Raw genomic sequence first — 25,519 nt, forward strand, 5'->3', positions numbered from 1 at the left:
CAGATTCTCAGCCTGAACAGAGGCTGAAGGTTTAAAACAAAACAAAAAACAGAAAAACACAATTCCAAGATTTCCAGCAGTGGCAGTTTAGGTTATTTGAATCATCGCTTCCATTGAAAATCATAAAAATGCAGGCTAAATACCAGAAAGCAATAATATGTAAGTTGGGACAATGTGAGTAAGGTAAGAGTTCTAAAGCTTTATTTTTATCTTGTTTTATATTGGAGGAAAGTAAAAGTTTTTATTGTGTCTTAGTAAGGTAAGAAGGCATGCCTTAATTACTAGGATTGCCACTGACAAATAAAAACAGTGTATATCATTTCCAAACTAAGACAGGGGAAAATATTCTAAGAAATAATTAAGCAATCAAAAAGGTAACAAAGAGGATAAAAAAAGAAATGTAGAACAAGAGGAAAAGTTAGAAAAGACAGAATCATGTAATACATTTGAACACAAATATATCGGTAATTATATTAAACGTAAATAGACTAAATGCACCAAAAAATAGACAAAGATTGTCAGACAGAATTTTTTAAATTTAGATAAATGATGTTTACAGAGAGACACATCTAAAACATAAGTTTACCATTGGGGTAAAAATGAAAGGCTAGAAAAAGATATACCATGTAACTATTAATCAAGCAGCTGCAAAATACATGTTCTTTTCAAGTACTCATGGGACATTTATAAAAGTAGTCCATATACTTGGCCATAGAATGAGACTTTAAAAGTTTTCAAGGGATTAAAATCATATAATATATGTTTCCAGACCATAATATAATTTAGCTGAGAATCAATAACAAAAGGAAACAGACCACAGCATATAAAGACACCTAATATATGACAAAGAGCACATAGCATAGCAGTGAGGAAAAGATGGTCTTCCTAAAGTGATGCTAGGACAATTGTGTTTTCCTCAGAAAAAGAAACAAAATTGGACCCCTACCTAAAACTGTACTTAAGAATCAATTCCAAGAGTACCTAAATGTAAAGGCGAAATCTATAAAGCTTTTAGAAGATAATAGAGGAAAATATCTACATGACAATAGACTAGAGATAAAACGGGTACATTTGAGTACATTAAAATTGAGAACTCAGTTCATTAAATATATCATTAAAAGAGTGAAAAGGCAAGCTATAGAGTGGAAGAAAGTATTTAAAACACTTGTCTCCAAACAAAGTCTAATATTCAGAGGAAATTTTTATTAACTTCTACGATTCATACAAAATAGACAACCCAGTAGAAAAAAAATGGCAAGAGATTTGAAGAGGCACTTCACACAAGAGGAAACCTGAATAACCAATAAACATGTAAAAGGGTACACAGCCTAATTAGTAATCAGAGAAATGCAAATTAAAACCATCAAGAAATACCACTACACATCTATCAGACCTGCAAAACTTTTAGAGTCTCACAAATACCAAGTGTCGGGAAAGAGATAGGGCAACGGAACTCTCACGTGCTGCTGGGTTGTGTAAATTGGCATAACCATTTTGGAAAACAATTCAACTTTATGAGAAGAGTTGAATATACATCTACCCATGACTCAGGTTTTCCATTCTTGGGTATGAAACCTAAAGAAATCCATGCACATGTGCTCTAGGAGACGTGTGCAAGATTTCTTATCAACATTGTTTATAATGGACCCAAATGATAAACAACCTAATATCCATCAGTAGTAGGATAAATTAAATTGTGGTAAATTTTTTAAATGTAATTTTATGCAGCAATAGAATGAGGTATCAGCCCAGTTCCAGCAAGAGAAGGGAGGGGCATTTTTATTGATAGCTCCAACTAGTCTGCAGTCAACTACCTTCTCCCACCCCTCCCACACACACCCCCAAAATGTTAAGGCATTGTTACTGAAATAATGGTAGGGTGGGCAGGCAAAACATCCAAGTTGAATTCCTGTTTTGTAAAAATCCAACAGTATTACAAGTTGGATTCCTGTTTTGTAAAAATCCCTCTGGCCACAGTGATGAATTACCAAGAGGCTGAAGTTGGGAGCAGAGAGATTATTAGGGAATCGGTTGTGCCAAACGGGGACCTGAACTATGTATTTTTTAAGTCTCTCAAGCACATTGATGAAAAGTCACTACGTCTGCTCAGATAGAACCCCCACAACACGGACTAGGGTGCCCACTTCCATTATTGTCTCTGGTGACAGTCCAAATCCTTTTCTTCAGATAAAATGCTCCCTAGGACCCAAATATCTGCAATGCATTCAGTCTCCGGAAAATTACTCATACATTCCCCGAAGTGGAAATACTTTTAAAGTGTGCTATCCTGAGAAGCCCCAGATGAATCATTGTCCAAGAGAGTTCAGGCAGAGAAAGGCAGCATTTGCCTGTGGGCATCAAATCTGCACCAAGAAAGTTCACGTCTACTGTTGACTCTTTAAAACACCAGTTCTGACAATTGAACTAACAACGATAACAAAAGTCGGTCAATATGATTCGATGTACAAAGATGACACATTCTAAAGGGGCATGCATGAAGAGAATTCTTTTTTTCTTTTTCCTGACCAGAACTGAGTTAACTGATTATTAAAAATGTGGCTGCTCCTACTTACAGATTTAATTGTGTTATAAAGGCATGTGTGTGTGTGTGTGTGTGCCTGTTGAATAATGATGCTTTGTGTAGTTAGAACAGGGAGCCCTAGAACCATGTGGAAGCTGAAAATGTCTGCAAATGATCCACACAGAAACCTCAACTCATAGGCCAAGCAATATGGTGCTCTGGACCGAGTTCCGGAGGAGAAGGTAGAAGGTTCCAGTTTGATTCCAGGCCTTCTCTCACTCACGGGTCACAACTTCTCTGAACAACTTTCCTTGTCTATACAATGGGAATAAAGATTCCTGCCCTGCTGAACCCATCAAGAGGTTTGATGGAGATTTAAAATGCCCTTTTTTCCCCCTGAAAGCAGCAGAAAGATAGCGGGGGAGAAAATTAAAGAACCCATCCTGCCACACTGTGTCGCAGGGTGGTCCTCACAATGGGCAACGCGGCTGCCCCTCTCCCACTGAGTATAGAGGTTTTCAGTGGTCAACACGGAGCTTCAAATACCCAGGAGCATCTAACCATCAGTAGGGTCCTCCCTGGACATGGCCATCACTTTGACTCATAGTCAGGAGAGAGGGTATAGCCCATCCAACACCCACTAAGGGACGTCATGCTTGGAACCTACTATTTTGACTCTATAGCAGACATTGTTTGTGCCTCGCACCACATCCCTTGCCTCATCTGACTTTGCATAAAACTATGCAACTTTCTTAGGGTTTTAGCCAAAGCCACTGGGCTTTTCTCCACACGAGCACCGCAGCCCAGAAGTGGAGGTGGAAGGGGAGATGCTAACACCCTCAAGGGCAACCCTTAACCAGTGGGGGACAGGAGTTGGAAAATAAATCAATACCCCAGCCCCCCCATGCCTTGGAGGAACACTTCTGAGTCAAGTGTCTCAGGCAGTTCCTACAAAGTCTGAGTCCTGGTTGTAGGGCCAGTTCTTCACAAACCCGAGAGTACGTGCCCCCTTACCTTTTGTACTCTAGGCGACTTTCTGCTCACCCTAGCCCCTGCCCTGCCCAGTTACGCACAACACGAACCAGCTTCTTTTTGGAGTGTCTCCCTTCCTTAGCTAACTCTCCCTGGTTCTTCCTTCACTTTTGCCTCCTGGAATCACCTCCCAAATAAACTACCTGCCCCCAAATCCTTGTCTCAGTTTCTGATTTGGGGGAACCCACAGGAAGACAAACTCCTAGATCTCCTCCTGCTCAGAATTAGGAAGCTGTTTTCTCACGCTGTCCACGTGCCTATCACCCCATTTGGAGGCTCGCTATATACGGCTCCTGGGTAAAGGTCTACAGGAAGGGAATCACTTCCCCTAGGTGATGCGAGGTGTGTGAAGGGTCCCACCCAGAAGCGGCACTGCCATCTCCCCCTCCTAGCTCCCTACCCATCACCCACCTGCTTCTGATTGATAAAGTAGGTGAGGCTCCTCACCTCACCCTCTCAAATTACTACTGAAGATTAAGTTGGGTGGTGACTACCTTGGAACCAAGTGGATCCTTACCTGCCCTTCAAAACTGTTCTAGGACGAATACAAGATTAATTACAAGCTCTTCTTTCAGCTTCTCACTGCGTCTTATAAACTGACAAGATTCTTGAAAAGTGGTTACCTATGGCCCCCTTTTCCATCAGTTTATTATTACTACATTGGGCTACTTTGGAATTCCATCATTTCCAACGCGAATGCTCCAAATTAGGACTTTACTCTGAAGTTGTCTTGGTGGCGTTTTCTAGCACACAGCATTATGCTAAGTAGCCATCAGCTAACAAGTAGCTTGGCTTGTGCCACTCAGAGCAGCAGGGGACGGTGGGAGAAACTCCCTGGCTTCCCTCTTGTTGTCCACCGCAGGAAAGCAGTCAATGAGCATCCAAAATTCTTTTCTGAACACTGAGAAATAAAGGGTCCAACTGGTGGCTTCATTCCAGTGGTATCATGTGTGTGGACGATGACAGCCACTTAACCTGCCCACTATCCCTTCTCTGGACAGAGCCTCCACCGTGTTTTACAAAGTTCTAAATCTCCCTGGATAGACATCTCCTTGAGGAGGATAGAGAGCTCCTCTAGATGGCTTTATCCTGCCAGTTGAAACACTTCCTGTACCACCAGTTCTCAGAACCCCTCCCTGCCCTCTCTGGATCTCTCCCGTTAGAGAATCTACAGACTGAGACAAACGTCTCCCACAACACCCTGCCATGCTGGGGAGAGGACTGCTGTGTCCATTCCGGTCCTCGGAGAGATGATGTCAAGTCAGAACTAGATGTGCAAGAGATGTACTGGGGGAACATTTATGAATAAAAGGGAGGGAGGCGGAGTCAGCAGGGAGAGCCTCAGACGGTGACGCAGGTCTAAGGCTGTGACAGGAGAGAGGAGAGGAAGTTTGGATAGGAAGACCCTCAGACTGCACAGCAGCTGGAAGAGTCTCAGCCAAGTGGGTGGGGAGCCCCAGAATAAAGACTACCCAGTGGAGGACTCTTTGCTGGTCAACAATGGCCCAGCTCTCGTGGCCACACCATCTGCAGTCACTGGTGGAAGAACACAGCTTCGGTATGAACATTGCAGCAGATCCTAAGGACGCTGCAGATCCTAAAGACACTGCAGCTGCAGCTCGCTGGAGCAGATATCTAGCAACATATTGTCTGAAAATCCTTAGCCATCTTGGACCTTACACGTTGTTTTCTAGTTAGATCTAGCAACACCTCCTCCCCGAGTGCCCACAATCACCATGGGCAGCCCTAATACCGCAGAGCAGTGTTTCTGAAGCAGAGTCCCCACTCAAGAAGCTCCCGCATCATAATTTTGACCTTTTCCAAATCAGTACTTGAGGAGTAGGCTTATTTCCTCCTCTCTAATGGGGATTGTGCTTTCCCCTCTAGTACTGTCTACCAGAGCGCTGACGAGAAGGAGGCAAATGAGCTGGGCACAACATTTAGAGAAGCACTCTTTCTCAAGCGCTGACCTTGCACGTGTATAAAGCTGAGAGTGAGTGCGTCCTTACATTTTTCACCCTGGCACATTTCTTGCCTCATCTCGGTTCCGGCCCTGAGGACTACTGCTTTTAATCCACTCACTGACCTCTGGGGTAGCATCAGCAGTAAAAGTATGAGATTACTCGCCACCACTCATGAATGCTATGGCCTCTGGCTCCCTGTGCCCAACCCCTACCCCTGTCCTCAGTTGCAGAGCGAGATTCATTCAGGACACAGGTTTCTCAGATCCAGTGGTCATATCCTCTACCCTACATCCACTTCCCACTCAGGTGGTCATGTCCTGAGCCCTGCCCTCACTATGAACAGCAGTCTCATCGTTTTGATGACTATCCTCTCTCCAGGGCACTGAATACCTCCACTAAGTAATTCTCCAAATGCTGCAGGTCCTCCGTCCTTTGCCTTTCCATCACTCCCATTCTCTCCTTACCCACTTTGATGTCATGGTCTACCTTTATAGTCACAGGCTTGAGAACACTTTCAAATCTTTTGCCACCTTCTCCCTGCATCTTACATGTCTGGTAAAACCCTGAACGACTCCAGTTAAACCCAAATGTCTACCCTCTCTGTTCCTGCTCCAGGCAATTGCTGGTCTGACTCCAATTCCATGATCACAGGTACCTTAGAGGGGCTCTACATGCTGTACAATGTTCCTATTGCGTTTCCCTAGAAAGTTCATTTTCCCAACGACCAAATGATATCTTGGTGCCTTTTTCTCTTGTCTCAAACCTCCAAGGCTCCCAACTCCTGCCTTCTTCCCCTCCTTTGCTCTCAGTCCATGCTCCCAACTCTTACTTCTTTCTCTATTCAATGATGCAACTTCGTTTTTGTCATTCACCGTCCCTCTACTTTTATTCAGGATAGAAGCTGTAACACTTCTGAATGAAATCTTGGATTATCCCACAACTTTTCTGATCACTCTTATGTAGTAGAAAGTCCATTGGTCACTTTAAGTCCCCAAACACAGTTGATTTGATATTTAGAATATCGGTCCTACGTAGTAGCCAAAGTTTCCAACTTCATTCAGAGTTCTGGTTACCCGCTTCCTCAAGCTGAGGGCTGCTGCAGCGGACTGCCAGCTTCCTGGGAAGGGGGTATTGATTGTTTTCTCAGTCACCTGCCTTCTCCCTCGCTCCTAGATGTTGTTTCTTACTCATACAGGGTTTGGGGGTTGGAGAGAAGAGGGAACTGGAAAATTCTCCTCTCTGAGCCTGGTCAACATTTAAAGATGACTCTCTGGAAACTTGTATGAGTTCATCTAAAAGCTCTCGCTCCTGGAGATCTCTCACCTGCAGTTCCTTTATTTGAAGTAATATACTCTCCTCCTCCAGCTCATCTGCCCCCTCACTTCCTTCCACGGCCCTGAGAAACCCTGCAGTGGTCCACCTCCAGGTTCTATCTGCTGAGGGGTTCTGATAGATGATCTCTCTCTCTCTCTCTCTCTCTCTCTCTCTCTCTCTCTCTCTCTTTCTCTCCCCCCCCCCACGCCCCCGCCTACATCTGATGCATGTGGACACTCACAGATCTTTTACCTTGACAAATTCTGGGAGGCCATGTCTATCACAACACAGACACCTCTTTCTCAGTTTCTCTGCCAGCAGCTAGGCAGCCCATCTTTAGCTGTTTAATGTCCCAGGTAGCAGTGAAACACCAGCCACTGCACCTTTCATCCACAGGGATCTCAAAGTTGGCCTCTTGAAATCCTCCTCACATGGTTCAGATAAAAGACAGGCACCCAGCCCTCCCCACCTCCCCACTGGAGGTGTGGACGGGTCTCTATACACTCTCTCAGTATTCTCATACTCTAGCCTCTCCCATCAAAGAATCATCCTCAGAAATCCTTCCACCTTCATTCTGACAGCCCTACTCCTTCCTCCCTCAGTGTAGGTGGAGTTTAACTATTTCTTCAAAAATTTGCTTCTTGGTCTAGCACCTCACTTTAGCATGTCAAAGCCATTATATTTTGGTGTCTCAATCAACACTTACAACTTAACATCCTGTTACACTTCAATGAAAGATTAAAATTATCAGACATCTTCCCACCAGCAAATAGATGAATCTACTTGCTTCTATAAGTGTATGCTCTGCATTTCCTCCGCTTGAAATGGAAGAAGCGTTTCTGTTCCAGTCAAAAGTCAGTCTATTCCCCAGGTCCCATACATCCTGATCTACCCAATAGTTACCCCTTCTCTTTCATTATCAAGGTCATCATTCTCATCAGCCTTCAACTATGTTCCATATGCCCCATCTTAAAACACACACACTCTCGTTTTGTTCCCCCTCCACATCTCCCTCCCACCCCACCTCCCCAGCAAAAGTTAGCTAATTTTTTTTAGCCAACTCATTGAACTTTCATTTATTTGTTTGTTTGGTTGGTTTGAATAAGGTTTCTTTATTTCTAATTTTTATTCTAACTTTAAAATAGAGAGAAAAAGACAAGGAATAATTCCACAAACAAACCTCCATTCTTCTCTGAATAACAAACGCCGGCTTTTTCCTCATTAAGGGCAGGGCCCTGGAGACAACCTGTCTGGATTCGAATCCAGGCTCTGCCTATTGTGGGATCTTGGGTAAGTTCTCTAACCCCTCTGTGTCACCTTCCTCCCTCATCTGCAGAAATGTATTGTTATGAATGTTTAAGGACTGAATCGAAGACTCAGTTCTGTGCCTGGAGTACTGTAAATGTTTCACCACATTTGCTTCCAATCTCTTCCTTTCTTCTTGAAAGAATTCAAACATAAAAGATCCCAATCCAATTATCTCCTCCCTTCCCAGAGGCAACCACTATCATAAATTCAGAGCCCATATATTCTTGCTGGGTTTTTATATGATATTACATAAATTTTTAATGACTGGTATATGATATCTTGGGTATTTTATGAAATCTGCACAGATGGGGTAATAGTTCATGTATCTTTCTGCACCTTACTTTTTTATTCACCATTATTTTTTGAACGCATCATTCATTTTAACTAATTATCTTCATCTAATGAATATAGCACAATTTAATAAACCATTTCCAACTGGTGAACATTTACCTTGTTTCAAATTTTTATATTAAAAACAACGCTGCCCAGAACAATCTTATGTATACTTTCTTGTACATATAAGTGAAAATTGCTCTAGGGTACATACTCTCAAGGGTTGTATATACTCCAAAGTAGTCAAACCAAATTATACCAGAAGTATCAAAGGTTCCTGCTTACCCTCATCATATCCACACTTGGATGTTGTCAGAAATATTAATTTTTGTTAATACGATGAAAAGGTAAACCACTGATATTTTAATCGTACTTTCCTGATTCCTTTTTTTTTCTTATCACTTAGAATTTTTATTTTGTACTTATCTCCCTTTCAGATTTTTAAGACATGGATTACATATCACTTCATGAACACACAAAATAGAGTATGTAAAAGAAAACCTAATCATTTAAGGTAAAACTTCATAGAGTCTGACTCTTCTGAATCATGTAAAACAAAAAAAAACAAAAATACTTTTTATTGTGAGATAACTGTAGATGCACATGCCCTTGTAAGAAATAATTCAGAGAAATCCTGTATGCCCTCCATCCAGTTTCTCCCAAAGAGAATATCTTTCATAACTGTGCTACAATATCACAACCAGGAAATTTATGTTGATACAATCCACAGTTCTTATTAAGAGCTCACCAGTTTTTCATGCATTCATGTATGTGTGTATTCTGTTTTATGCAGTTTTATCACAGCGATTTTTATGACGACCGCAGTAAAGAACACAGAACCATTTCGTCACAAGGATTCCTTGGGCTCCCCTTTATCAGGCACACTCACCATCCTCTCCACTCCACCTCTAAACCCTGGCAGCTATTAATATGTTCTCCATCCCTATAACTGTGTCATCTCGATAACCTCACATATTATAGAATCGTGCAGTATGGAATCTTAAATTGATATGTAGTTGGTCTTCTTCACTCAGCATAATTCCCTTGAGATCCATCCAAGTCCTTGTGTATCAATAGTTCATTCTTTTTCATCGCCGAGTAGCTTTCTGTGGTATAGATGGATCACAACTGTGTAACCATTTACCTACTAAAGGTCATCTGTGTTGTTTCTAGTCTTCAGCTATTAAGAATAAAGCTGCTGTGAACACTTATGTATAGGTTTTTGTATGAACATAAGTTTTCATTTCTCTGGAATAAATGTCCTAGAGTGCTCCCGTAGACTGAATGCTTGTGTCCCCTCCCAAAAATCGTATGTGGAAACTTAATTCCCAGTATGATGGTATTTGGAGGTGGTGCCTTTGGGAGGCGATTAGGTCATGATGGCAGAGGCCTCATGAATGGATGCCTGCCCTTATTACTAAGGCCCCAGAGAGCTCTCTTGCCCCTACCACCATGTGAGGATACACTGAAAATAGAGTCATCTGTGAACACAGACGCACGTCCTCACCAGACATCAAATCTGCTAACACCTTGATCTTGGATTTCCCAGCCTCCAAAACTGTGAGAAATAAATGGCTATTGTTTTAAAGCACCTAGTCTGTGGTATTGTGTTATAACAACCCAGATGAACTAAGACAAGTGCCATTGCTGATTCATACGGTTACTTTTATAAGAAATTGCTAAATAATTTTCTAGCATGGCTATACCATTTTACTTTCAATGTATAAGTGATTGAGTTTCCCCACAGCCTCATCAGCATTCAGTGTTATCACTATTTTGTATTTTAGCTGTTCTGATGGATACATAGCGATCACATTATGATTTCAATTTGTACTTCCCTAATGGTTAATGATGTTGAACATCTTTTCATGTCCTTATTTGCCATCTGTAAATCCTCTTCAGTGAAATGTCTATTCATATCTGTTGTCCATTTTTCAATTTGATTGTTTGGGTGTTTGGCTTCCAAGAGAGTGTTGCAAAAAAAAAAATGAAGGCAGAAGCTGCAGATTTCTTAAGGTTCAGCCTCAGAAGTTACATAACATCCCTTCTGCTAAATTCTATTGGTCAAAGCAAGTCACCTGGACAACTCAGGTTTCAGAGGAAGTAAAACATACTCTGTCTCTTAATGGGATTTCCCAAAGAATTTGCAGCCATTTTAATCCACCACAATCAAGGAGATACTGCAACTGCTGCATTGTGCCTCTTTGGACCATAAATCTAGTAACAGGTCACTAGAATACTAATATAGAAAAGCCCAGGGTGGACGGATGACTCAGTTGGTTAGAACGCGAGCTCTGGGCAACGAGGCTGCTGGTTCGATTCCCACATGGGCCAGCAAGCTGCACCCTCTGCAACTAGAATGAAGTCAATGAGCTGCCGCTGAGCTCCCAGGTTGCCAGATGGCTCAGTTGGTTGGAGCATGTCCTCTCAACCACCAGGTTGCCGGTTCGACTCCCACAAGGGATGGTGGGCTGCGCCCCCTGCAACTAACAACGGCAACTGGACCTGGAGCTGAGCTGCGCCCTCCACAACTAAGATTGAAAGGACAACAACTTTACTTAGATGGAGCTGATGAGTCCTGGGAAAAACACACTACTGTTCCCCAATAAAAAGTCCTAGAAATACTCACTGTTCCCCAATAAAGTCATGTTTAAAAAGAAGAAGAAAAGCCCAACATCGCCCTGACCACACTTGCCAGCAATAACAGCCAAAGCACCAGGAGGATGGTTTCAGGAGGATGGTTTCCGCTATTCAAATCTCATGTCATCACATCTAATGCATGGAACCTAAATTCAAGCCCAGAACTCTATCTGCAAAGGAGTCTGGGAAATGTAGTTGCTAACTTTCTGGCTTGAGCACAGAAAGGTGTGGTAGAGGGCTGTTAAAGTGGAAGTTGAGTGCCTAAGCTATTATGTCCATCACAGCAATGATTGGATAGTGTCAGAAGCATCAACCAGCTCTATTTTCCTCCTTGGTGTGACACAACAGGTACAGACCAGGCAAGTGAGCCAGGAGGCAGAGGGAGGGCTGCTCCCTGCAGTCCACTCCCAGAGGCCTGGATAGGAGAAGGCATTCCTCCTGGATGTTTGTCTGCCTGGGCAGGGCATCCCATATGGATCCCTTAGGTTACAGATAAAGGGCTGACAGCTGAGGTCTAGACCCTGGGGATAGATGCGAGCCATTCAGCAGGGACTTCTAAAAGAGCAAAAGCCAAGGCAGTGTTCTCCCTTATCTTACCCTGGAAAGGGCCATTGATAAGAGTGTGGTTCTGGTGTTGCCCCAGGCGGAAGCCAAGCTCCCCGGGAAATGTGGCTGATCTGGTCCCCAACACTCCTTTCCCAGAATGGGGGCCCCAGAGATCCTGTTCTGTGCAGCCCTCAGAAACGATAAGGCCGCCTCCTTTCAACAGAGGAGTCCAGACAATTTTGTCCTCCCCCAGTGCACATTCAGGATGCCAGATCCCCAGGCCCGCCCCCAGGGACCCCTGCAGCAGCCACTGCCACTTACAGACCCTAGGCAGGTCACTCCTGGTCCTGTCTCCCACCATTGGAGCAATGAGGGGCCTGGAGAGATTGCCGTCTGCGCCCTGGCAGCCCAGAAGCTCTGAGCCTGTGAGAGTAGGAGGCAGCTCTCCTGTTCTCCTGTCACCGTTCCCTTGAGAAGCCTGCACTCCAGCCCCTGCCTCTTATCTCCTCAGAAGCTGATACACTTGCAGACAAGAGGCAGCTTTTGTCAGTCGCTGCCAGTTCTGAGTATTTTCTGGCCTGAAGCATTGACTTCCTGCGAGAAAACCAATTTCCCTACAAAGTCTTCTAAATTCTCCTGTCAGGTCTGGCACCTTTGTTCATCCACTTCTCTTGGGAGTGTGTAGGTGGCGTGGGGGTAGGCGGTTTACCAGCCAGGGCCTCCCAGGACTCAAGTCAGTGTTTGGATGCCACGATGGGGGAGGCAGCCGCAGGCAGTCCCTCTTTGGATGCCTACAGAGCTGTGGGTACCCTTCCTTTGTTACTGCACATTCTTGCAGAATGTTAGAGGAGAATCTCGTAATCCCAAGGCTTTTCTCTTAGAGATGGGGAAACTGAGGCTCGGAGGAGTCTAGCAATTAGCCTGCAGAGCACGAGGACGTGGGTCAATTAGGGCTGCTGACCCCACCTCCAGTCCTCTTTCTGTACCAGGGCGGTTTTCATTTTTAAGAAGCCGTGGGTAGCGGAGAGGGGCAGAAGCTGGGGAGGCTCAGAAGCTCCCTAAACATGGGCCAAGGATGCAGTCACGGGCCCTCTCCCCTTTTCTCCCACCTCAGCATTGGGGAGGAGATGTCTGACCAGAGAAACAAAGCAGCACAGAACCAAAAAATAAACTGTCTTTCATTTCAAAGTCCACGACCCCTGTTTCTGGGCAACCAGACCTCTAGCTGAAGCTCACGCACAGAGCAGTAGAGATTGAATACCTGAAGTCCAGGGTTGTTCCAGTTCTTTGGGGCTCAGGATAGTGGCTCTGACTACCATTTCTTCGAGAACCACACCTACCTCTGGTTTCTCTTCTACACACCCACACAGCCACACACTCACACATCCCTGAAGGAAGTACCACTTCTGTTCAAAAAGGTAAAGATGCCTTCCTTTTTACCTTTTAAATTTGCATTTACTTACATCTTAATTTACATTCAGGAAAATTCATCCTTTTTGCTACAGTTCTAGGAGTTTCTAACAAATGCAGAGTCATGTAACGACCACCGCTGTCAAAATACAGGACAGTTCCATCACCCTAAAATGCTCCCTCCCTCGTGCTGCCCCTTCATAACCAACCCCACCTGTCCCTCCATGCCCACCCCCTGGCAACCATTGATCTGTTTCCTGTTCCTTTAATTTTGCCTTCTCGAGACTGTCATGTAAATGGAATCCTATGGTATATATGTCACCTTTTGAGGACGACTTCTAATGCGCCTAACAGCACATCTGAGATTCACCCATGTCATGTGTATCAACAGAAATGCTTCTTAAAGGCATAAAAATCAAGCTGTGGTGGAAACTCAGTACCCAAGCACAATGCCCATCTGACCGAGGTCTCCAGCTCTGAGCACAGGTCACCAGCTCCCTATAACCCACGTCATTCTCCCCACCAATCTCAGGCCCATCCCTGCCCCTGATGTGCTTGCTCGTCACAATACAGCCGCCCGGAGCCAGCATTCCCAGCCTCCCATTGTACCACCGACTTCTGATTCTAGTTCGCATGGCTACATTGGGGGCTCCAGAGTCCTCATGGGGCTGCTTGGCCCTAATCCAGGAGAGAAAAACTCGAAGGCCTGCAGGGCCACGCAGATAATGTTAATAAACACAATATGATAAGGAGTGGTGGAAACCAACGAGAACTGGAGAGTGCGTGTCCCACCTAAAGACATTCACAGTGTAATAAACTATTTGACGATACACGGTACCTACCTTGTTGCCCCCCAACACACACACACACACACACACACACACACACACACACACACATGCATCTGTCGCTGGGACTCCAGTTTGCAGCCTCTGAATGTCTCACGCTGAACCTTTTCCTCACCGCTACTACCGCATTGACGTGAACTATGACAGGACGCAAGGCAACCGTATCACCGTTATGAAGGTGGCAGAACAATAGACTATGGGGAAATGGGATATCCCATGTGGACTTGGGTACTTACAGGAAATGTGCAGTGTGTAGGGAAAGCTGTCCGAAACGCCAGCCACGTGGGAAGGATAATGCCTGGAGATCACACCCCAGCCGCAGCAGTCTGTTGCTTCTCACTCTGCAAAACCCAAAGCCAGGGAGTTTCTCCGTGTACAGAATCCATCTTTGGCTCTTTTCTTATACCTGTCATATGGCATCCACCAAGAGCACTCCTGACTGCATGGGGGAGGAAATGTCTGACCAGAAAAACGAACCAGACCGGAACCAAAACATATTCTCTTGTTTCAAAGTCCACGACCCCTGTTTCTGGGCAACCAGAGCCTCTAGTTCAAGCTCATGTGCAGAGCCGTGGAGGCTGAATACCTGCCGTCTAAGACTGTCTAACACATACTCCCCCACATATACAACCAAGGGTAGAGGGGATGCTGCAGTGAGCTGCCCGGATGCCCTTTCAGGTCAGAGGTACTGTTGTCCCTCCAGCTGCCGGGAGTGTGGCTGCTGATGGCTCACAGCTGCGTCCCTGTCCATTGCCCTAGCCTCAAGGGAACTGCCTCCTCCAAGCTTATGGCCCCTCAGCAGGTGCTGTCCACCACCAATGACTGGTTGAAATGGAGGCAAAAAAGCTTGCTCACTCTCCTCCGGCCTCAATTTGGGACAACTCCAAGGGGTCATCGAGCTCCAGAGCTTCCTGTCGGCGTGGCTGAGGCCTTTGTTGCAACTGCATTGAGGGTCCACTTCTCCCTCTGCCGAACCCTGCATCCCTCACATCCTTACGGATGTTGTTCCCAAGTGTACCCTAGAAACCTCCTGCATGCAAATCTCTTTCTCAGGGTCTGTTTCTAGGGAACACAACAGAAGCAAAATCATGGATAGCCTTTAGTTAGTATGACTGCTTGGTTCTGTAAACTATTTATTCCATTTCAAACACTTTTCCACACGTTATTTCATTTGATCCTCTCAACAATTCAGTGAGGTGAGTATATAGTTATTCCATTTTATATGTGAGCAAAGAAAGGTTCAGAAATATTATGTGTCTAGTCCAAGGTCACATGGACAATAGCAATAAATTTGATCTAAGCTTCTGGCAGGCTGCCACATACAGTTGTGTTTCACACAATCTTGGGATATGATGCGCATTCCTGGTCATCAGAGATTTGTGTCTATTTCCTCTCCACTCTCCAGCAGATGGCAGTCAAGTGTCTCGAGGATCGGACAGCTCTTCCTCTTTTGGAGACTGGCCTCATGTGGGCTGGTGGGGAGCCAGCAGAGGCAAGGGGTGTGTGTGAGAGTGTGTGTGTGTGTGTGTGTGTGTGTGTGTGTGTGTGTGTGTGTCTGAGGGCACATGCAGGAGACAGCAGAGCCCATCTGGCAGAAGTCCATCTGATAAGGGCATTAGCCTGACCAACACCTAGGTATAAAGGAGAGATCACCCCCTTTGGAAGCAGGTCGTGCCCTTGCCCTAGACCATGAATACATTTCTCTTTTTCTCTCCTAAGGGAGAAGCTCTCGACTGCTCAAGCATTCAAAATAAAGCAAAGTCTCTTCCTAGGAGAACACTGAGAACCCACAAGAGTAACATCTGATTACTCCTTAAAATTAGCTGTGTAGAAACTGAAATGGGGGACTTTCTTCAAAATATAGTAGATTCGAAGCTATCTCTTGAGACTTCACCCAATGACAGTGAAATAATTTTGAAAGGCATAAACCTACAAGCACAAAATTTATAGAAGAGGAAGCAAGAGCAGATGTGACTAAAGTAGGTCCCGGTGGGGACCCCGTAGGAGAGGCCTCAGACGTCTCACAACGTCCCCAGCCCACCTTTCCTTGACCTATAGCTTAACAATGGATCATCCCCCTCTGCAGCTTGAGCTCAGAATGTCCTCTGTCCCAATTCCCTGTTTTAGAAAATTACCTAGAAACTTATGATTAATACCCTTCGACTCACTGGTCACAATCTCTGTGGTCTAGCATTCTTTCCAAGCTACTCCCATTATTGTTCCTGGGTTGCTGATGCCACTAGAGAATCATGTTGCCAGAGGGAAGGCTCCATGCAGACCCCACCGAACCAAAACCTGGCCTCTGGAGGAAAGCCCAGATTTTCCCTTAAGTACCCTAAGCCAATCTGAGAATGTAAGGCAGTGTTTGAAGGTGTTAACCTGCTGCCTTCTCAGACCACCACTGCTCTGACAATAAATGTTTATCCTATAGCTCAATTCCTGTGTTGGTCTATTGGCTGAGAGGTGCAGGCAGCATGAGCCCCGGACTCTGCTGACCTTCTGATTTCATGACAACTTTTTGGAAGTTTGAATGGTAACTGATAGGGAAGGCTGAATTTGACGTGCCCGCAGAGGGAGAGGTGCCAAAAGAAAGCAAAGGATGCCCTCCTCAAAACCCTAGAAAGTTTCTGGAGCTCTGGCACCAGGTACCTTTGAAGAGGGAGGAGAGTATGACTAAAAACAGAAGGGCTGGTAAACAGTTTGTATTACGAGCACCTGGGCTTCCAGATCACTCCCCACCCAACACAATCTGGCTGCAGTTACAGAGAATCCCTTCTCATTTGTTCACACAAAGAGTGGAAGAGAAGTCTGAAGGTGCGGGCTCTGTGGCTCACTCTCATCGGGCCAACATCTGCACATCTCCTGCCCTTCCCCTCATGGTTGTGCGATGGCTTCGTCAGCTCTAAGCATCGTGGCCCCTTTCAAGGCAGGAAGAAGGGCAAGAGGGAAGAGAGCTCACCCAGCTGCTCCTGTCCTCTTTTACCAGGAAAGCAATGCTTTCCCAGAAACCACCCTTCCCCAGCAAAGCTTTGCTTGTGACTCGTGGCCATTACCGAGTCACATGGCCAGTGCTGAGTACAGGGAAAACTGGAGAGGCAAATACTTAGCTTGTACAGCCTTCGGAGGAGAGCTAGGCAAAGAGCAGGAGGTGGGAATGCCTGTGGAGCGAGCAGTACTCCTTGGCAGGTAGGTGGGCTTTGCAGTAGGGGTGGGTGGGTGTGTGCCCCGAATCAGAGGGTTTTCTCTTAGGCTGGTCATTTCTCAATGAGGAATTCCCCAAGCCTTTGCCAGAGTTCTGGCACCTAGAAGAGGTAGGGAACCAGGGGTCTTGCTAGATCCCCTTACTCTCAGTAAGGTTCCTCACTCATGCCAGATGCTCCTTCCCAGAGCCAGAGGTTGCGGGGGTGGGGGTCACGGGGTAGGGGTGGGAGGTATCTATGGGTCTACGGGTTTTCCATCAGCCCTCCTGTTTTCAGCCCCAACTTGCACCTCTGCCTTTTAAGATGCCTAGTCAATTGTTTATGGGTTCTGAACCACAAATCAGCTTGCTTCTTCCCTTCTCTCATCTCAGGCATTATCAGAGGGAGGAAATCAGAAACACAAGCCAGTTACTGCTCTTCCATCCAAGGGCTGCCTTCAGTCCTACCTCCCATCCGTCTAGGGGAATGGATACATTTGGGTGGGTGCATACCACAGAACACCCTGCAGCTGTCAGAAGCAAGGGACTGGTTGCCTACACCCCCACATGGATAGAGCTCAAAAGCAGAGTGTTGGGGGAGAAAGATAAGAAAACGAATGAAAGTTAGAACAATACTCATTTCCATAAATGAAAAGCATATAACACACAAATGCCCAATAAACCATGAAAGAGCGCTCAATTTCATTAGTCATCAGGGAAATGCCAATTAAAACCACAATGTGAAACCTCTGCACACCCACTCAAATGGCAAATATGGAAGATAAAAATACCAAGTGCTAGAGGGTACAGATGAACCACAATTCTCACATGGTCACTGTTGATGGAGTGTGCATTGGTAGAGCCACTTTGGAAAACCGTTAGGTAGTATCTATTGAAAGTAAACACACTCTCTCCATGACCCAGCAATTCTGGCTCTCAGGTATGTACCTGGCAGAAATGCATACATATGTTCACTGAATTCCTGTACTTAGATATTCATAGCAGTGCTATTCCTAGGAACCCTAAACTAGAAACTACCAAACAGCCATCAGCAGTAGAGTGGATGGGTAAAGTGTGGTGTATTCACACAGTGCAATTCTATACAGCAATGAGAACAAACCAACTAAAACTACAAGTAATAAAGATGCATCTCACAAACCTAAAGCTGATTAAAAGAAGCCAGACACAAAAGTTCATACTATGTGATTCAATGTAAATAAATATCAAACATAGGCAAAACTAGTATAGGAAGTTGAATTTGAGTTTAGTAGTTAACCCTGAGGGAAAGGGGTGGTGACAGGAAGAGGGCATGAAGGGACTTCTGGGTGCCGGTGGTGTTTAGGATTCTTGACCTGCATGCTGTTTGTAGAAATGTGTTCAACTAGTGCGAACCCTTGAGCTGAACACTTAGGGTTTATGCACTTTTCCATGTGCGGGTTATCATTTGATAGAAGTAAAACAGAAAAAGAAAAGCATGGGTCAGTAAACATAGAAACTGCATAAGCACAAACAACAATACTACATATTTTACAAAGACGTGTACATATTTAAAGACCTGCTTTAGCTATTAGAGAGGACGCCTGTGTGGGGAGAGACATGGCAGTGAGATCATGGGAGCAAAGGAAGAAATAAAAGTAATACGGGAGAGGAGTCTTGTATGAATGCATGACAACAATGTCCTTAACCCAACTTTGAACCTGAGGTAAGGGGAAGTGTGGACTAAAGAAAACACTGGTTTTAAAAACCTTTGAAACCTCTGACTGTTGACTGCATGTTCCTTCTTTAATTAAATGGGGTCTGGAAAAGAGGAAGGACTTGTCCAGATCTTGGCAAGGGCTCCTTGTAGGCGGTGGTGAGCCAGGCCCATTGCCTTTCCTGCCGCTGCGGCCTCAGACCACCAGATATATCGGCTGAATCTCCACAGGGTCACAGCTCTGGTTGCTCCTCCTCATGGGTTTCTCTTTTAAATTTAAGGTGCATGTAGATTCATGGGGCTTAGCCCTCCTCTCCTGCTGGCAACATCCTAGCGCACAGCGCAGAGGAGGAAAGTGAAAAGTCCACCTCTGCTATCTGTAGATAAAGCAGGGGGCTCTCTTATGCCCACCTCCAGCAGCCTCCGTTCTAGCTCATCTCCTGCTTGGTCCAGTACCCGTTTGCTAGTTTGAATCCTCATTCTGGGCCATAGAAGCCAGTGGCGGAAGACTTCAGAGAGAACTCCACTTCTGCCCTCTCCTCCCACCAGGGGGTGAACTAAGGAAAGGTGGTCAGTCCCGCCCCCGGGGCTGTTTGAGATTGCCTGCACTTCCCCCTTTAGCCGCTAGTGGGAGATGCTGGCCAGCCTGAGGCCCGTTAGGGGGTTGGAAGCTTTGGCTGCCAGCCACCCAACCGGACCCTTGGCCAGAAAGGGTCCTGTGTCCTGAAATTTTATGTAGACTGATTTTCTTCCTGATTCAGGCCCCTCCTGCAAGCACAAGCAGCTTCCCAGTATATATGTAAGGCAGCCAGTGACCCTTGGAGCCCCACACGCTCAGATCCCAAAGGGACGGTGGTCCCCTGGTGACTTCTCCAAGATCCCAGTATTGGATCACAGGTCACAACCTCTGAGATCCCAAACACAGCGCTTCATTGCTTTCTGAGACCCCAACACCCTTTTGCCCTCCAAGAACAATTCTTACTTCTAGGAGCCTTGAAATTGTGTCAGGAGAGTAAAATGCTGCTGGGGAAGAAGACAAAGCGTGTGTGTGTGTGTGTGTGTGTGTGTGTGTGTGTGTGTGTGTGTGTGTGTGAGAGCGCGCGCTCCTGTGACGCTCTGGGGAGTGACCACCTTCAGGGTGAAGCATACCACCCCTTCCAACGAGGTTACTGGCCCGTGGGCAAAAGATGGTGGCCTGTTTTGTTTAAACAAGGAGTTTTGTTCCTGGGAGTGTTTCCCTGTGGGTCAGCCTGGGTGTGTGTGTGATTGTTTGTCAGTGTGTGGATCCCTGTGTCCCTGTGAGAGACCGTATCTATCTCAATGTCAACATGTGAGTGTCTCCCTGTGTCAAGGTGTGTGTTGTTTATAGCTCAAAGCGGTGGGTGTCTCCATTATTCCTGTCCTTGTTTCTGATCAGGGTGTGCGTTGGCCGTCAGCACGTGTGTCCATGTGTGTAAGTGTCAGTACAGGTGTCCACCACTGTGCAGACTTGGATACTGCCTGGGCTTGAGTCTCTAGGAGAATGTGGTTCTATGTGAGTGTGTGTCTCTGTGTCAGTGGGTGTGTGTCTCCGAGTCATGTGGGTGTCACTGAGTTTGTCAGTGTCTGCCTCGGTGACAGTGTGTCAGTGATGTATCTGCCTGTGTCCGTGTGTGTGTGTCAATGTGTGTCTGTCTCAGTGTGCAGGTGTGTTTGCCTCAGTATGGGTGTCTGTGTGTCAGGGTGTGAATGTCAGTGTACGTCCGTTTCCGCAGGGGAGGGTGTCTGGTGTTGGGTCCCCAAATCAGTGGGGATGTGTGTGTGTACTTTGGCCAGTGTTTGTCAGTGTGTGCCGGTCCATGTCTGCGTGGGTGGTTCTCTGTGGCAAGGCGTCCCCTGGTCGGTGTGGGTGTACCCCAGCGTATGCCGGTATCCACGTGTGTCTGTCCGTGTCCTCGTGGGCGGCTGTCTGTGACCGGGCGCCGCCGGGCCAGTGTGGGGGTGTGCTCCCCCGCGGGGGCTGAGGTGTTCTCCCTCTCAGCGGGCGGAGCGCCACGTGCGGAACCCAAGGCGCGTCGCTCTGGGGCGGAGCCAGCCCGGGGCCCCAAGCCCCAGGCCGATCCCAGGCGGGGCCCGCCCCCGACCCCGCCCCCAGCCCTAGCCCGCGCCTCCTGCGGAGCCCCGGAGCCCGAGCTGAGCGGCGGAGCCGAGACGGCGGCGGCGCCCGTGGGATGCAGGGATCGCGCCCCCGGGGCCGCTGAGACTGCGCCTAGTGCGGTGAGCCCGGCTCTGAGCGGAGTCGCACCGACCCGCCGCCCATCCCGGGGCCCCGGCCGGGGGACCAGCAGGTGAGCGAGCGCCCTGGCCCGAGCCCCTTCCGCCTGCCGCCGCCCAACTTTCCTCCCCGAGGGTCGCAGCCTCCAGCCCCTGCGCTCTTCCTCCTCTGTCCGGGTAGTGCCTGGCAGCTCTCTCCCCCATCACTGCCCCCGAGGGTGGGAAGGGGAGAAGAAGGAGCGCAGCTCTGCCTGACTGGAGGGGATCCCCCGGAGGAGGGCGTCTCTGATCGCCGCGCGCCCCCTCCCCTTCCCTTTCCTTCCGGGTTTCCCTGTGCGCTGTCGAGGGCCGGGGGAGGGAGAGCTGCGGCCCCGGTTTCCCCGCCGACCCCGCCGCACTCGGGGAAAGTCTGAGACTGGGGCCCGGATTCCCGATGCCGGAGACCCCAAGGTCAGAGCGGCGACTAGGCGCGCAATGAGTGTGGCTCCAGAGAGCGGTGAGCTGAACGAGCAGGGATGGAGATGGGGGAGGGGTCAAGCACCCCTTTTCTGTGGGTGGTTCGGAGCCGTCCGCCCCGGATGTCCTCCCTGGGACGAGCTCTCTGCCCATCCAGACCAGAGACGGATTTCTGTGCGCCCTGATGGCGGAGAGATCTCTGTGTGTGTTCTATCTCTGCGCACTCCGACTATGAAGAGATCTCTGTGCCTTCTGACACCCTAATGAAGCGGCATCTGGTCTCTGTGCGCTCTGAAGGCGGAGAGATCTGTGTGCGCTCTCACCAAGGGAGATCTCTGTGCGCTGGGACTGGGGCGAGCTCTCTGCCCTCCAGGCTCTGACCTGGGCAGATCCATGCGCCCTGAAGGGAGGCGGCTCTCACCTTCTGTTATTTGATAGTCTTTGGTGGCGTCCTAGGAGGAAGTGGAGGTGCCTCGCCTTGTGGGGGCCGGAGGTGTGTAGAGTGGTAGTGGTGGGGGAGTGCTGGGGACAAGGCCCTGGCGGTAGGCCCGTCTTGAAACACCTGTTGGAGGTCAGTGCAAAGCCGAATCGGGAAGCCATGGCTGAGGCTGTGGCAGGAGTCGATCTTCTCTCTCCTTAGTGCCTTGAGACCAGCCTAGAGTGTTGGGATCAATTTCCTCTTGGGGTCTTGGGCCAGCATTGCCCTCCCTCAGCTGGCTCCTCACCTCCTGCTGAGACCCCAAGCCCCAGTGAGCCTGGACAGCCCCAGAAGACAGGCACACCATATGACCCACCATGCCCCAACACCTCCCCCTCTCCCTGATTCCCACCATCCCCTCACAATCCAGAGGGACCCTGAACAGCAAAGGCTCCAACCACCGTGGCCCAGGCCGTTGCTGCTCCCTCACCTCCATTTCCTTGCCCTCAACTCCTCCCAGTTAGAACTGGGCAGGTGCATGTGCGTGAGAGATAATGGCACTGGAAGGTGGAATGAAGGTGGCGCAGGCTCAAGCCAAGTTATGCTAGACTGTCCAGCCATGTACAGAAATGAGCGTCACTGAACTTTTAATCAAGCACATTCATCACCACCACATTGTGCAGGGGGAAACTGAGGCTGAGAGTGGGTCAAGGACTTATACAAGGTCACCTAGAGAGTCAGTGGATTTAGGGCACCATTTAGGGTAAAGATTCATTGAGATCTACTTCCTGGGGACCAAACTGACCTAAGACTGACTAAGGAGGATCTGAGCAAAAGGAAACTGACCCTAGAATGCCAAGAACAAGCATTCAGCCCAATGTGGCACGGACAGCTGCTGTACCTCTGGGGTGCTTGGCCAATCTCTGTGTGGTGATCGAAAGTCCTCTGGAAAAATTCCAGGATTGACTCAGCAGGAAGAGCAAGCTCAGAGGAGTGTTGGGAAGCACCCGAGACAGCTGAGAGTTGGGGAGCAGGGAGGCTGGTGTCTAGGCAATCCAAGGAGGAGGGAGTCCTGGGGCAGCCTGGGGCGGCAGGCAGTGGCAGTCCCTGTTCTGTTTACAGGAAGTTCGTTCCTGCTGACCCTTGGGAAGGTTACTGGGAAGGTATGCATTCAAAAGAGGAGCGATGGCCTTTGGCCAGGAGAGTCAGGGGTATCTATCTAACAAATACAACCTTCCACCTGGGTTTTAAAGGATGAATAGGAGTTTTCCAGATAGAGAAGGTACAGTCCAGCCATCAGGACTGGCATGTGCCAACAGCACACGGAAATGTGAAACAGCACAATTGTTAGTTCAGTCCCCTGGTGAGAGACCCATTAAATCCCACGGTGTGAGGGAGAGGAGAGCAGAAGCCAAAGCCAAGGTCAGGATCCTAGGGGCCCTTCTGAGCTCTGCTCAGGAATTGGGAATTTATCCCCAGTAATGGTACTAAAAATAGCTAACATTCACTGACTGCTGTCTGCTGGCCTGGCAGAGCACTAAGTACTTTATATGGCTCATCTCACTGAATCTTTGCATCAATCCTGAAGGTAGAGACCATGATAAAGATCATTTTGCAGGTGATGAAACTGAAAGCCCAGAAAGGTTAAGTAACTTGATCATTGTCACACGTGTATTAAGTAGCAGGACTTGTTTGAGCCGAGGTGTCAATATTTATCCTCTCTAGGGAATAGTTGCTCTCCAGTGCAGACCACAGGTGCTGCCAAAAGTCCTTTAATTGAAGACAGGGATAGGCAGGTTACCACGAGTGTTAGAACCTGTGGCGTCCCAACGTCCTTCTGTTAAGTGATATGCCACTCTCCCATTCCTAACTTTGATGGCTCGTTAAGTGAGGTTCCTTGCCACCATATCACACTGTGAGAGAAGGAATGGGCGAGTGAAGTTTGGGTTGGCAAGCTTGATTGATGAAGAACAAAGGAGAAGTGATGGATGCTTCAGCATTCTGATTTGAACCTGTAGTACTTCCAGGGAGAGATGCCAACATCCAGCTGTCCATTGGAGGGAAGGGTCCAGTGTTCAGGAAGGAGAGCTGGGCAAGAGGTGGAAACTTGCAATCATCAGCAGAGGCTGACCATTGGAGCCATGTTAGTGAGTGAGATTGTCCAGCAAGAGTGTAGACCCGTGGTTCTCAACCCTGGCGACATCGGCATCACTTAGAACGCTTCAAACATAAAACAAAACAAATCTATGCTCCGGCTCCACCCGAGATTCTAATTCACTTGTCTCTGGGGTGAGGCCTGGGCACCAACAGTTTTGAAAGCACCCAGGCGATGCGAATGTGAAGAAGGTGAGAGAGGAAAGAGTGGCGCCCGGAGCCCTGAGGCACTCCAACCTTTGAGGCAGGAGAAGTCTGCAAGGAGGTGGGAAGGAGCAGTCACAGCAGGTGGAGGAGAGCTAGGAGTGGGAGGTGTCACAGAAAGCAAGGGGGATGCACCTCCCAGAAGAAAGGGGGTGTCCTGTTTCTTTCTGCTGAGAGAATTAAGAAGATCTGTTCTGAAAAGTTCACGGATACATTTAAAAAAAAAAAAAAAGAAAGCATGAAAGCATAATTCAAAAACGAGTGTCCATTAGACTGAGCAACGGTGAGGGTGCTGGTGACTTTGGCAACAGAAATTCCCCTCTTAGCATTTACAGCATATGGTGCCCAGCACAGATTGGTGAATGAATGAGTGAATGAATGAATGAATGAAAATAGAAGTCAGTTTGGAGTGGGTTGAGGAGTGAGCTGGAGCTGAGGAGGTGGAGACAGCATGCGTAGACAGCTCTTTCAAGGAGTTTGATGGTTTAAGAGGGAGGAGAGAGATAGAGGGGAGCCAGCAAAGGGTGGAGTCAAGGGAGGATTGTAGGGAGAGTCTGCCGTGGACACTGTAGGCATGTGTATCCATGCAGTGCATCCATGTGTGGGTGCTTATGGAGAAAACGCCTTTTCCTCACAGCTGGGGGCCAGAGATCTGTGAGTTAAAATTGTGCCCATGGGGTCTCAGTTGTTCTGGTTTGTTCAGTGGGTCAGTCAGGAAGACCCAGGGTGAAATAACTCTTCCTATGAGTCTCTGAGATTTTTGATGGCAGTGATTCCGGCTGGGGGTGAGGGACAGGAAGAAGATGGAGATCTTGCTCTGAGGAGAGAAATGTGTTCCAGAAAGCCGTGTTTGGGGACACATGAGGTCATCTAGAGCAGGTATCCAGGAGTAGAGGGGCTGGAGTAAAAGTCCTGTGGCTAAATCCACAAAGAAGCACAGAGAGGAGAAGGTGAAGCCAGGGGGCAGCCTGTGAACGGAGGCTGGACATTGCAGGGAGCAGAGCAGTCACAGGAATGGCTGGGGCTGCAGAGTGAGCCTAGGACTGGATGCCCACTGCCTTCTGCCAGTCCAGACTGGCCTGAGGCGGAGATCTGAGGCAGAGTTCATCCTGGGATGGTGGGAGAAAGCCCAGATAGGATATTCAGCACCTTACTCTGTGCCATGGAAGACTCTAGAAGGTGTACAATTCAGATACAATATCTGCTCTCATGAAGTTTACAAACTACTGGGGAAAGACAGACTGAAT

General features: G+C 47.6%; 1 protein-coding gene across 3 annotated transcripts in view; it reads left to right on the forward strand.

Annotated features, from left to right (window-relative positions):
* Positions 1 to 20,862: 20,862 nt before the first annotated feature.
* SCN5A (sodium voltage-gated channel alpha subunit 5) overlaps positions 20,863 to 25,519 on the forward strand; it is a 94,882-nt gene continuing 90,225 nt past the window's right edge. The window contains exon 1 of one of the 3 annotated variants that reach the window (XM_074312597.1): positions 20,863 to 21,114. The gene's annotated coding sequence lies outside the window, so the exon portion shown is untranslated. The remainder of the gene's footprint in view (positions 21,115 to 25,519) is intronic. The other 2 variants (XM_074312598.1, XM_074312596.1) reach the window with 2 other exon arrangements.

This window comes from Rhinolophus sinicus, linkage group LG10, assembly GCF_036562045.2.
Source record: "Rhinolophus sinicus isolate RSC01 linkage group LG10, ASM3656204v1, whole genome shotgun sequence".
Classification (NCBI taxonomy): Eukaryota; Metazoa; Chordata; class Mammalia; order Chiroptera; family Rhinolophidae; genus Rhinolophus; species Rhinolophus sinicus.